Source organism: Manis pentadactyla, chromosome 1 (assembly GCF_030020395.1).
Source record: "Manis pentadactyla isolate mManPen7 chromosome 1, mManPen7.hap1, whole genome shotgun sequence".
In the NCBI taxonomy this organism is placed as follows: Eukaryota; Metazoa; Chordata; class Mammalia; order Pholidota; family Manidae; genus Manis; species Manis pentadactyla.
Window position 1 is genome coordinate 108,547,295 of NC_080019.1, and position 12,546 is coordinate 108,559,840.

General features: G+C 41.7%; 1 long non-coding RNA gene across 1 annotated transcript in view; it reads left to right on the top strand.

Annotated features, from left to right (window-relative positions):
- The first annotated feature begins 390 nt into the window (after positions 1–390).
- Positions 391–12,546, top strand: part of LOC130683339 (uncharacterized) — a 257,747-nt gene continuing 245,591 nt past the window's right edge. The window contains exon 1 of the long non-coding RNA XR_008996992.1: positions 391–712. This is a non-coding gene — a long non-coding RNA (uncharacterized LOC130683339). The remainder of the gene's footprint in view (positions 713–12,546) is intronic.

The window sequence follows — 12,546 nt, forward strand, 5'->3', positions numbered from 1 at the left end:
AATATATATATAGGAAACATTAACAAAATGAAAAAATCTTCATAACAAAGTAAAATCAAACTGGGTGAGCTCATTTGCTACTGTTTTTCCTTACATACATCAGAGTAGAGAGTCTTTTGCTGAGATAATGCCATTTTTACTAGTGTAATTTACTTTGGGTTCTACTTTTCCTTTTAAAATTTGAAAAAAGAAACTCTTTTTCCAGCAGGAGTTCAGGCTTCCTGGTTGGCCTGAGTCTCAGGGGAGAAGATGTTAACCCTGATGAAGTTAACCCTGATGAAAGGGGAGGATGTTGTTTCATACCCTTTCAGGTGGAACAGCCACACCCCCTCAGGGAAATTGGCAAGGCTTACAGCCTGGTGCTCTTCCTGTCAAAATTTGATCCTCTTATTTTAATGCAGTAGTTTCCAATCTTTTGGAATATGAATGATACTTTTCAACCTAAAAACATTCATGTACTCCCACATGATAGCAAGCTTCAGGTTTTATCATTTTAGGTCATGCCTAGAGAAAGAGCTTCTCCTCCACACAGGAAAGTTGTAGGGAATATTCTTACTGCTTTGGGTCACTTGTCCTTCTGTCTGTCCAACATCAGGCCCAGCCCTCTATGCAGGATCAGCTTCATCTAAACCACACAGATCGGGTCCCTCACAGAAAAGACCAGTTGTATATCCTGAATAAAGGAGACAGGATGATGAGCTGGCCAAAAAAGGTAAATCTTTCCCATGTTTACTAAAGGACTTTGGAAAAATCACTTAACTATATAAAAACTGTACAAATGCTTAACATTGATTACTTTCTCTTATTCTGTCAATTTGAAATATTGCTTAAAAAGTGGAGCAATTATGTTCACAAGTACATGTAAGCAGTGTTCCCCACTTTAGTAGTTCTCATGCACAAAGAGTCATCTCTTACTTTCTTACTTAGTTGTTCAAATTCTCACCTGCCTTCACAAACAGAAATTCCAATACATCTCTCTTGGATTTCCTGCTAACTCTGAATTATCTGAAATGTCCTAAAATTCACTCTGTCCAAGGAGGGGCAATCCCTGATGTCTTTAGAGATTCTTTTCTTTGCTGTTGTTTTATTACCATGTAGTGTCACTGTTGAAAGCTGGGCCTGCACTGTTCCAGTGACGTTTGTCCCTTTCCCATGCTGGACCTGCTGCTTCACCTGTCCCAGAGTTCAGTGTGTGTGTCTCGGGCTTCAGCTCACAGTCATAGATACTGTTCACCAGCATGCAGGCCAGGAAGGAGTGATTTCCATCTTCAGCTTAACACCGCTTAGGAGCTGGCCCTTTCTCATGGGGTTGGGGGCCAACAGGATGGACTGTAAGACCAGAAGACCTTCTTCCTGTGAGTTTTCCTCTGGGAACTTAGCAGCTCATCTTGCTGCTAGCCTTGGCCAAGGCATCCAATCCTTGCCCAGTGGTGTCTGTACCTTTGAGAGTTGGTTAGAAACTAAGTAATCTTCTCTCGGAAGTTATCTGGGCTCCTTAAGCATATTGGCATATTTTCTCATATTCTAAAAGGAGGGACTGCTTTTCCTTCTCAAGCCTTTGAGAGGGGGATGTTTTCCCCCAGGGCAAGGGTGTACTTTTTGACCTTAATTTTTACAGAACAGCCAGGCTGTTCCAAGAACAGCTTCCCCAAGGAGATTTCCTCTTTTCAATTGGTAAAAGTCTGGCATAATTGTTTTAAAAATCTCCCTCCCTGAGCATCCTGTTAGCACAAATATAAGCCTGTATTTCTGCCTCAAGCCTGCCCCTCCCAATGTGTTCTATGTTTATGAATGAGTGGCATCTGTTCCTACCCAGGTGAACGAGGCAGAAACTTAGGAGTCAGGTTTGGCTCCTTTTTACTTCTCTACTACAGATATTCCTGACTTACAAGGTTATGTCCCAATAAACGTATTCCAAGTTGAAAATTCATTTAATACACTTAACCTACTGAACATCATAGCTTAGCCTAGCCTATCATAATGTGCTTAGAATGCATACATCAGCTTACAGTTGGGCAAATCATCTAACACAAAGCCTATTTTGTGATACAGTGTTGCAGATCTCATGTAATTGAATACTAAAAGTGACACACAGAATGGTTGTGTGGGCACCTACAATTTTTGAGTGTTACTGATTGTTTCCCTGTGTGATGGCGCAGGTGACGTTGCTGGGCTCACTGCCACTCCCAGCATCACAAGAGAGCATCACGTTGCTAGCCCAGGAAAAGATCCAAATTCAAAATTTGAAGCTTGATTTCTACTAAATGCATATTGCTTTCACAACATTGTAGTTGAAAAATCATAAACTGAACCATTGTAAGTCAGGGACTGTCCATGTGAGCAATTAGCAAGGGTTGTCATTTTTACTTTCTAAATATCAACTGATTCTGCTCCCTTCCTTCCATCTCCATTACCACTAACTTTCTCCTCTGGATTTCTGATACAGTGTCCACCATCCAGTCTGGGCATTCACTAAAATGCAAGAGGGGTCAAGCAGCTTCCCCATGCGCAGCTTACAGGCAGCTTGCCATGTCTGTAGGTAGACCTCCATAAACATTCAGTGTCTTTTCCATGTCTCCGGCCTTGTCTCTATTTGGTTTTTCACAACCTTTGTTCCACCAAAACCAGAGCCCTCAAACTTACTTGGGGCTCTTGCTTCTCTGACTTCTGGACCCATCTCAAAGGCAGTTTCTGCTCTCTGGAAAGAGCCCCCACCCCATGCCACCTCCATGTGATGTGTTCTTCTACCTAAAGGTCAGATCACTGTAGGACTCCAGCCCGGTTTGTATGTCCCTGCTGTGGATGCAGTAGATTCTCCGCCGTGTCACCTTACGCATCATGGCTACCTGTAAACCATCTTTCCTGCGAACAAGATGCTAACCTTCATGAAGACAGCCACCACTTCTGCCCCTATACTGTCATGTTCCCACCCAGTGGTCAGCACCAGCCTGTTGGTACACGATAGGCACCTAATATACATTTATTTAAAGAGTAAATACATTAAGAAATCTTAGAAGGCAGCATGGTCTAGGAAAGAGAGTTTTTGACGGGAGTCAGCAGATGTGAATTTTGCCATATTTTCTCACTCCTTGTATGATTTTTATGTAAGATGCTACATTACTTTCCTACCTAGACGAGGGACCACACCCTTTTGGGAGAGACTCTGGTCCTTAGGGGCTCCTAGAAGAGAGCTGAGCTTCTGAAGGTAACACTTGGCAGCTTTTCTCGATTGACTATATATTTTCTATCTGTGGCTCTAACTACTAAGGAAAAATGTGAATGCCACACAGACACCTCAGAATATGAAAAAATGTATGCAAAGGCTCCTGAGTGAGATGACTGATTACGCTCATTCTGAATTTCCAGTACACTTGAATTGAAATAATAGTCCCAAAGGTAAAATTATGTAACAGGAATAATGTTGCAAGCTGATAACAGCAACTTTCAGACCCAAGGATGGTCTCTTTGCCTGCTGAAAACCTTATTTCCACCAATAACATTCAGAAAGCTGCTTATCTCGGCTGGAGTTCATGTGATTAGGTTAGACATGGGTTATGCCGGCAATGGCTATTTCCACTGATTTTCTCTTCTTAAAAAATGCATTTAGAAAACTACTCAGTTCCTGTAAGGCAAAGTATACTTTTTTTTACAGTGCATTTTTAAAACGGCAAATCATAAACTACTGACCTTAAGAGAAATTCAATAAATCATTAAAATGCTGCAGCTTGCAAGCCTAGATCTGACTAATTCCTCACACTTGGCATTATCAGATACATTAAGACTTTAGTCACCCTTACCAACCGCCCAAATATTGTACACAGTGGCAGCCTTCTGCTAAATGTAAGCCTCTGAATCAGGGTGACAGGACTTTTATTTTTTGGCACCAAATGCATTATTTATGTGTTTATTTTATGGGTTGCAGGGGATGAAACCCAAAGCATGGGTTTCTCTGCAGCCCCTGTGCTGAAATGTGCTTGTTTGCAGGGAGGCATTCCCTGTTGCCAGGTGGGACCTCTCACTCGGACAGAGTGAGGGCGTTTTCCCTTGACTTCATTTTCTTACCTGAGTAAATAATAGGAAAATTGACAGACCAAAGTAGTCTCTTTTAAACTCATATCATTTTAGGGTTAGTATGAATATAAATACATCTTTTTATATATTTTATGTTTTTTTGTGGGTGATGATTTTTAGATTTTACTTTCTTGAGTTAGACAACTAATCACCTCCCATTTGAACAGTTTAAATGATGCAGATATACCTAAGGTAGCAATGGAAAATCTTCCCAAGTTGCCTCTTCCCCATCCATATGCCCCCGTATACTTTCCTAATTTTATTTTTTTTGTGATTGTATAAACATATAAGCACATGTATATGAGCTGTTTTTGTTTATATTTTAAAATGTTTAATTATATTAGAGGCTCATAGTAAAACATACTGTGCCATAACTTTTTTCCTAAACTTCATATGTCATGGGTTTCTCCCCAGTTGTGCTTCTTCTGAGCTCTATCCCAGGACTTTTGCTCTGCCATGAATCTGGCCCCTGTGGACCTTGGTATGTTCCTGTGTTTGTTATTCCTTTTTTCAGACTAGATCTAAAGACCAAGATGGCATCATATTCTATTTCTCAGTGCTCAGCTCTCAGTAACTGAACGCTTAGAGCTGTTTTTTAACCAACTCTTAGGGCTGAATTTGAGTTTAATTTAAACAGACTTCTTTTTTGTAAGCACATTCTTTGGAGCCATGCTTTTTGTGTCCTCTGGCCACTAACCAATTACTACACCTACGTGGGGAGTTAAGGATCTGTGCAACCAAAGGGAAGCAGACAATTATGCCATTACTCAGATAATTCAGGGAAAGAAGGGAGTTCTACCTGAATGACTCAGGTAATCCTGGCTACGGAGGGAACAATTCTTTTCTTTATTAAAAAGTTTCAAAGCTACATGGATGATCCCTCTTAGAGGTCAGGTGGACTTTGTGAGTGGGCAAGAGTACTTCCTAAAGTCTTCCCTGGTCCTTGTGAATGTCACCTTCCCTATTTGAAGACTGTTGTTACAGAAAGTGATTATATAACCAGGCACCATATTGGAGGTTGGGAAGGAAATAATGAATGAAGATACATAAGGTCTCTGCTCTCACATGTCGTACAGTCTGTATTAGTTTCCTAGAGTGGCTGTTACAAAGTATCACAGATGGGTTTACAACCACAGGAATTTATTCCCTCATGTTTCTGGAGGTGAGAAGTCCAAAATCAAGGCATTATCTGTCAAGACCATGTGCCCTCCGAGGCCTCTATGAACATCTGCTTGCCTCCCTCAGTGCCCAGCAGTCCCAGGTTCTCTGTGGTTCTCGCAGCCTAACTCTAATCTCTGCCTCCATCTTCACGGGGCTGTCTTCCCTCATGGTCTCTGTCTTCACAGGTGCTTTTTCAGTGTGTTGGTGTCTGTTGGCAAATTTCCCTTTTCTTACAAGGACACTGGTCATCCAGGACTCAGACCAACTTTAATGACCTCGTCTGAAATTATTTAAATCTGCAAAGACCCTAGTCCCAAATGAGGTTACATTCGCAGGCTCCAGGGCCTAGGACTTCAACATATCTTTTTTGAGATGACACAGTGCAGCCCAGAACAGTCTATGGTTTTATTCCACTGGGACGGACAGACGTTTAGTCAAATCATAAGAGAAATACAAAATGACAAAGGGAAAAGGGCTACAGAGAAGAGAGACAGTCTTCCTCAACAGCTCGCACAGTGGGGATTAGACCTGGGCAGGATTCCAGGGAAAGTATGCTTGGGCTGAGTAAGTATTACGGACATACAACAGAGACACCTTGCAGATGTGGTTCCAGACCACCACAATAAAGCAAATACTGAAATAAAGTGAATCAAATGAAAGTTTGGTTTCCCTGTGCATATAAAAGTAATGATAATACTATACTGTAGTCTATTAAGTGTACAATAGCATTATGCCTTAAAAAATGATGTACATACCTTAATTTAAAAATCATTTATTGTTAAAAAGTGCTAACCATCATTTGAACTTCAGCAAGTCATAATCTTTTACCTCGATGTTGATGCATGCTGACTGAGCAGGGTGGTGGTTGAGGAAGGTTGGGGTGACTGGCAGTTTCTTAAAATAAGACAATAATGAAGTCTACTGCATCAAGTAACACTTCCTTTCACAAGCAATGTCTCTGTGGCACGTGATGCTCTTTGGTAGCATCTTATCCACAGCTTTACTTCTTTCAAAGTTGGAGTCAGTCCTCTCGAACCCAGCCACTGCTTTATCAGGTAAGTTCATGGGATATTCTAAAACCTTTGTTGTCATTTCAACAATCTTTACAGCATCTTCACCAGGAGTATATTCCATTTTAAGAAACCACTTTCTTTGCTCAACCAGAAGAAGCAATTCCTGATCTGCTCAAGTTTTATTGAGAGATTGCAGCAATTCAGTCACATCATTAGGCTCCACTGCTAATTCAAGCTCTCTTACTATTTCCACCACCTCTGCAGTTGCTTCCTCCACTGAAGTCTTGAGCCTCTCAATGGCAACCATGTGGATTGGAATCAACTTCTTCCAAACTCCTGTTAATGTTATTTTGACCTCTTACCACAAATCACAAATGGCACCATCTAGAATGGTGATTCCTTTCCAGAAGGTTTTCCATTTCCTTTGCCTATATTCATCAGAGGAATCATTCTAAAACCGCTATAGCCTTACAAAATGTATTTCCTAAACTGTAGACTTGAAAGCTGAAATGACTCTTGGATCCATGGGCTGCAGAATGGATGTTGTGTTAGCAGGCATTAAAACAATATTAATCTTGTCTATCTCCATCAGAGGTCTTGGGAGACCAGGTGCACTGCCAATGAGCAGTAATAATTTGAAAGGAATCTCTTTCCTGAGCAGTAGTTTACAACAGTGGGCTTAAAGTATTCAGTAAACCATGTTGCAAATAGATATACTGTCATTCAGGTTTTTCTTTTGTTCCATTTATAGAGCACAGGTAGAATAGATTTAGCATAATTCTTAAGGGTCCTGGGATTTTAGAATGGTCAATTCATTTTGGCTTGAACTTGGAGTCACCAGCTGTATTAGCCCCTAACAAGAGAGTCAGCCTGTCCTTTGAAACTTTGAAGCCAGGTGTTGACCTTTCTTTAGCTATGAAAGTCCTAAGTGGCATCTTCTTTCAATAAGGCTGTTTCACTTACATTGAAAACATGTTGTTCAGTGTAGCCATTGTCATTAATTATCTTAACTAGATTTTCTGGGTAACTTGCTGCAGCTTCTACATCAAGAGTTGCTACTTCTCCTTGCACTTTAATGTTATGTATAGCTTCTTTCCTTAAGCTTATGAACCAAACTTTGCTGGCTTTTCTTCTGAAGCTTCCTCTCCTCCCTCAGCCTCTGTGGAATTGTGGAGAGTTAGGGCCTTGCTCTGGATGAGGCTTTGGCTTAAAGGAATGTTGTGGCTGGTTTGCTCTTCTGTCCAGACCACTAAAACTGGCAATAAGGCTGTTTGGTTTTCTTATCATTCCTGTGTTCACTGGAGGAGCACTTTTAAATTCCTTCAAGAGCTTTTCCTTTGCATTCACAACTTGGCTGTTTGGTACAAGAGACCTAGTTTTGACCTGTCTCAGCTTTTGACATGTCTTCCTCCTTGAACTTAATCATTTCTAGCTTTTGATTTAAAGTGAGAGACATGGGACTCTTCCTTTTACTCATACACTTAGAGCCATTGTTGGGTTGTTAATTGGCCAAATTTCAATATTGTGTTTTGGGGAATAGAGAGGCTCAAAGAGAGGGAGAGAGAAGGGAGATGTCCAGTTAGTGGAGCAGGCAGAACACACAACATTTATTAAGTTTTCTGTGTTATGTACGTGTGATTCATGGTGCCCTCAAACATCAAAGATCACTGATCACAGATCATCATGATAAACATAATACTGAAAAACTTTAAAGTATTATGAGAATTACCAAAATGTGACACAGAGACACAAAGTGAGCAAATGCTGTTGGAAAAAAGGCACTGACAGACTTATTTGATGCAGAATTGCCTCAAACTTTCAGTTAAAGGTTAACTAAAAATTAAAAATAAAAAAAAGATATTTTCAAAGCACAAGAATATGAGGTGTGCCTGTAACTAGGTGCACAGGGTAAGGGACAAGTATGTTCAGGCAGAGCAATCACCACATGCAAATGCCCTGAGCAAAGGAAGGAGGCCAAGCTACTGAAGGCTAGTGGGGCTGGAATGGTCAGAGGGAAAGGATGTGATGGGATGATTAACGCTGGAGAGATTTACCATTACCAGACCACGCAGGGCCTGGAGATAGACACTGGGTACTTGTATCCTAAGAGAGGCAGAAAGCTACGGAAGGGTTAAGCAAAGGGTGATTTAATCTGATTTGGAAGTCACAACGGTCACACCAGCTGGAGTGTGGAGAACAGTTGGGGGCAGTGTGGCCTGGACGAGGGTGCATGCAGTCCTGAAGGAAGCTCTGGCAGGCAAGAGAGGATGTAGATTACACTGGGGAGGTAGAGCTGGAGCTTATAGAAGGGGGCAGGTTTCCAAAAACTGTTTAGAAGATAAAAGAGAAATTGCAGGTTAATTGACATGGAAAGAACCTTGGCAACGATGGCATGGAGGTTTTGGCCTAGGAAGGCTGGTGATGGTGCCACTGAGAGACAGAGCCCTCCGGACGACCTGATTTGGGGAGGGAAGGTGGTGAGAGCAGCTTCCTTTGAAGTGACATTACAACATTCAAGAGGGCGTCAAGCAGGCATTTGGATATATAGGGCCTTGTTCAAGCCAGTGAACACTCTGTTTAATAACTGAAATCTCATGTAGCCCTGAACAGAGACATTGGGTAGGGACCTAGTCTCCCCTTCTCATGCTAAGGGGAGGATCCTGGGGCCTTAGGACTTCCCAAAGAGGTTTAAAACACAAGGCAGCTCATTTCCTTCTAGCCACATTGACTATAATTTTGGTAGCTACTGGCCAGTGTTTGGGGAAAACTGCTTATTAGTAAAAAGGCCTGATGAATGGAATCTTTTAGACAAGGTTAACTAAGGAGACAGAAATGGCACATGATTCAGCAAATTTTAATTTTTCCATAAAACCATAAAATGACAGGGTGAGTAATTTGTGATCTCTAATCATTGCTTTGTGAAAAATCAGAGATCAAGATAAAAAGAAATACTTTTTAAAAAGGCCAGTGAAGTGCCACTTTCCTAAACCTTACAAGCATCCTCTCAACCTAATTAAAACTTTACTTCCCTTTCTGTCCACTTGAAAACATGTATCTTCTCTCACCTGTAAAATATTTCACCATTTTCCCTCAGCTTTCCTGGGAGGCACTTGTAATATGAGTATTAAAAATGTTTGCAGCCCATTTTCTTGCTGCTCAAGTTCATCCAGCCTCTTGGGCCAGTGGCTTCCTTGCTCGGCTGTCATGCTCGGATCTCACTAATTGGACAAGAGAACTCGGTGATGCCACTCTGCTTCGGGAAGCTCTGCACTGCCTCTTACTCTTAGAGCCTCTTTCCGCATACCATCTCGCTTTGATTATTCAGACTTTGTCTAAGACTGAAAGATTCCGAGAGCACATCTTTTACTATAAAGGTTGGCTCTAATCCTGAGACAATTTCTTTCCAACTGGGAGAAAAGTTACCTTAGCAACTAATTAACTCAATTAACTTTTCTCTTCCTCCTTTATCAATATTCAATTAACATTAAATCGCTTCTTTGCTATGCTCTGTAGTTTTATAACCTCCTGAGCAAATAGCTGATGTGGACCAAGGACTGCAGAGGAGCAAGATGAGGAATGTCTCAGAGGGGCCACGGCACAGAACCTGCAGACATCTCCTTCATCCCCCACCTTCCCTGGGCACATTTTAAGGCCCCTGCAATTTCGATGCAGTTGTTGTGGATGGAGGGGACAAGGACAAAACTCTGAAGTGACCAAGATTGAGGTCCCAGCATTCAGCAACATTCTTCCAAATTTATCAACTGTTTTTGCTATGAAGGTGGTCTTCTAAAAGAATCAAAGAAGAAATGAGCTGGCCACCAGCCTTTCTCCCCTCCCACACCTTTAAACTGGTTTGAAGAATCCAGATACTTTCCTCTCTTTCTCCAAATGTGAAGTAAGTGCTCAGTTGGAAATTCTCAGTGCTACCCCCATGACTACACTTGCTTCCTTAACCTCAGAATAGCCTGTCTGAGACAACTTCTCCATGCTCAACATGGCATGTTTTTCTTATCTACATCATCTTTTCTGGGAAGGAATGGGAGTAAGAATAAATGCATTTACTGTATTCTGTCAAATCATTTAGGCAAAATGAGAGCATTAATGCATAAAAACACAAAATGATCTCGGTGACCCTTCCTAGTTGCTTCCAACCCGGCAAGCTCTGAGTACTGGGGTGAATCTCACTGGGAATGTCCTGTCAAGTACAGGCTGTTGTCCCCATTTTACAAATGAGGGAATGAGGCTTTCAAAATAGATGTATTTTGGTTAAGGCCACACGAGTCACCGAAGTCCTGTGATTTGGATCCAGATCAGTTTAATGCCAAAGACATTTCTTCAGTTAACGTCAGTCAAGACAGTTACTAACTACACTGTCTTCATGACCTGAAAGAGAAATGATTTTCCAGCTTAAGCACATGCTTTCAAGTGCCAAGTCCAGGGGTGTTCTGACCTTGACAACATGTTAAATAAAGCTAATGCTTCCAAAGGTGCAAGTCAAGGGGGTATACAGGGGCTGATTTTGTACAAATTCCAAGTGGTCGGATTTGTCTCTCTCTGTCCGATGTATAAAATAACTGTGTACACACTGTTTTGCTTATGAGCAACCAACTTGGGACTCAGGATGCCTGGGCTGGCAAGTAAAACGACAAGGTGTCCAGTTAAATTTAAATTTAAATTTTAGATAAGCAATGTTTAGTGTATGTCCTATGCAATATTTGGGACATTTATACTAAAAATATTGCTTATTTAATATTCAAACTTTACTGGGAGTTCTACATTTTATCTTGCAACTCTGCAGGGACTATGTTCTGTCATTGTAAAGCATGTGCTCATGTTCTTCACTGTCTTTCTTAACCCTGAACGCCTGCTGCCTTGGCTGAGACCAGAATGATGTACACACACACCAGACACGCCACCTCCTCCCTCCCTCTGTGCTGCCGACCCTCACACTGTGATGGGGGTGCTGGCAGTGCCGGGAGGACATCTAATGTCATCAGCTTGTCTTTCCCTAGACCCGCCTCCGCGCCTGGAGCTCAATGGCTGCAGAGCCGCCGTAGTGAGCCATGCTTGGTTTAGTCCTTTTCCCCTCTCATCCATATTTCCCTCTTTGATCCCAAACATGCCAGTTGTCACCTTCACAATCTGTACCTGGCCTTGGATGATGCTGGGCTCAGCATGTTAGAGCTGGAAAGACTCATGGATATTGTTTCACAAATGAGGACACTGAGAGGGTCAGAGAGAGAAATATCACTTACCCAAGTCATACAGCTGGACGGGCAGAGCTGGCATGGGACAGACGCCCAGCCAGGACTTTTCTACCCCAGTCGCTCTGCCTTACCACAGCGTGAGGTTCGATTTCCACTTCTCTGCTTACTTCCACAATGTGGGGTGCTTCCCCACCTCTTTGATGGTGATAATGGTGATGGGCTGGTGGTGGCGGTAATGATGATCATGACACAATTTGATTTTTTCGGTTCTAGGCATTTTATTTATACATAGCATTTCATCTAATCATTACAGTAACCACAAGATAGCTTTATTTGTTGCTGAGGTTGATCCACTGTCTTTTCAGGTTGCTAACTCTAATTTTTACTCTCACCAAGAACAGCAGGACCCATTTACAAATAAGTTACAATGGTTTGCTGAGAGAAAGCTGGGGAAGTACGTATTTGTGCTCGTTAAAGCTGACAACTCTTTCTTTCTTTGTTTCTAAGGGATGGGGAGATACTGCAGTTGGGGAGGCAACTGTCCAAGTGGTGGTGAGCCAACATACACAGACCTCAAAGACTTCCTGAAATTTCCTCCTTCCTTTTCTATTTGTCCCAGTGTGCTTTGCAACATCCATTTATTTTATTGCTTTGAGGAGGTGGAGATATTTGGGAGTGTATTTCCTATAAGGGAGGATGAAGCAAGACTATAATGTAAACACTCAGGAATTTCCTTTATTTTACACATTTGGAAATATTTGCATTTGATATGACTAATCTGGAAAGAGTTTATAATTTATTGATGCCAATGGGAATATAATTATTGCCACGTGTTGAACATTAACTATGAGCTAGACACTGTGAAGGGTGTGTTACCTACCATATCTTTAGTTCTCCCAACAACCACAGAGATAGGCTGCATTAACCCAATTTCACAAAAGAGGACACATGAGTCTCTGGGAGGCTAAGGAATTTCCCCAAGGTCACATAGGAAGTGGAAATGTGAGCATGGGACTCCGGACAGTCCAACTTGCAAGTCAGTGTGATTTCCAAATATTCTTTAACAAATAAAATGTAGTTGTGTTTGGGAAATA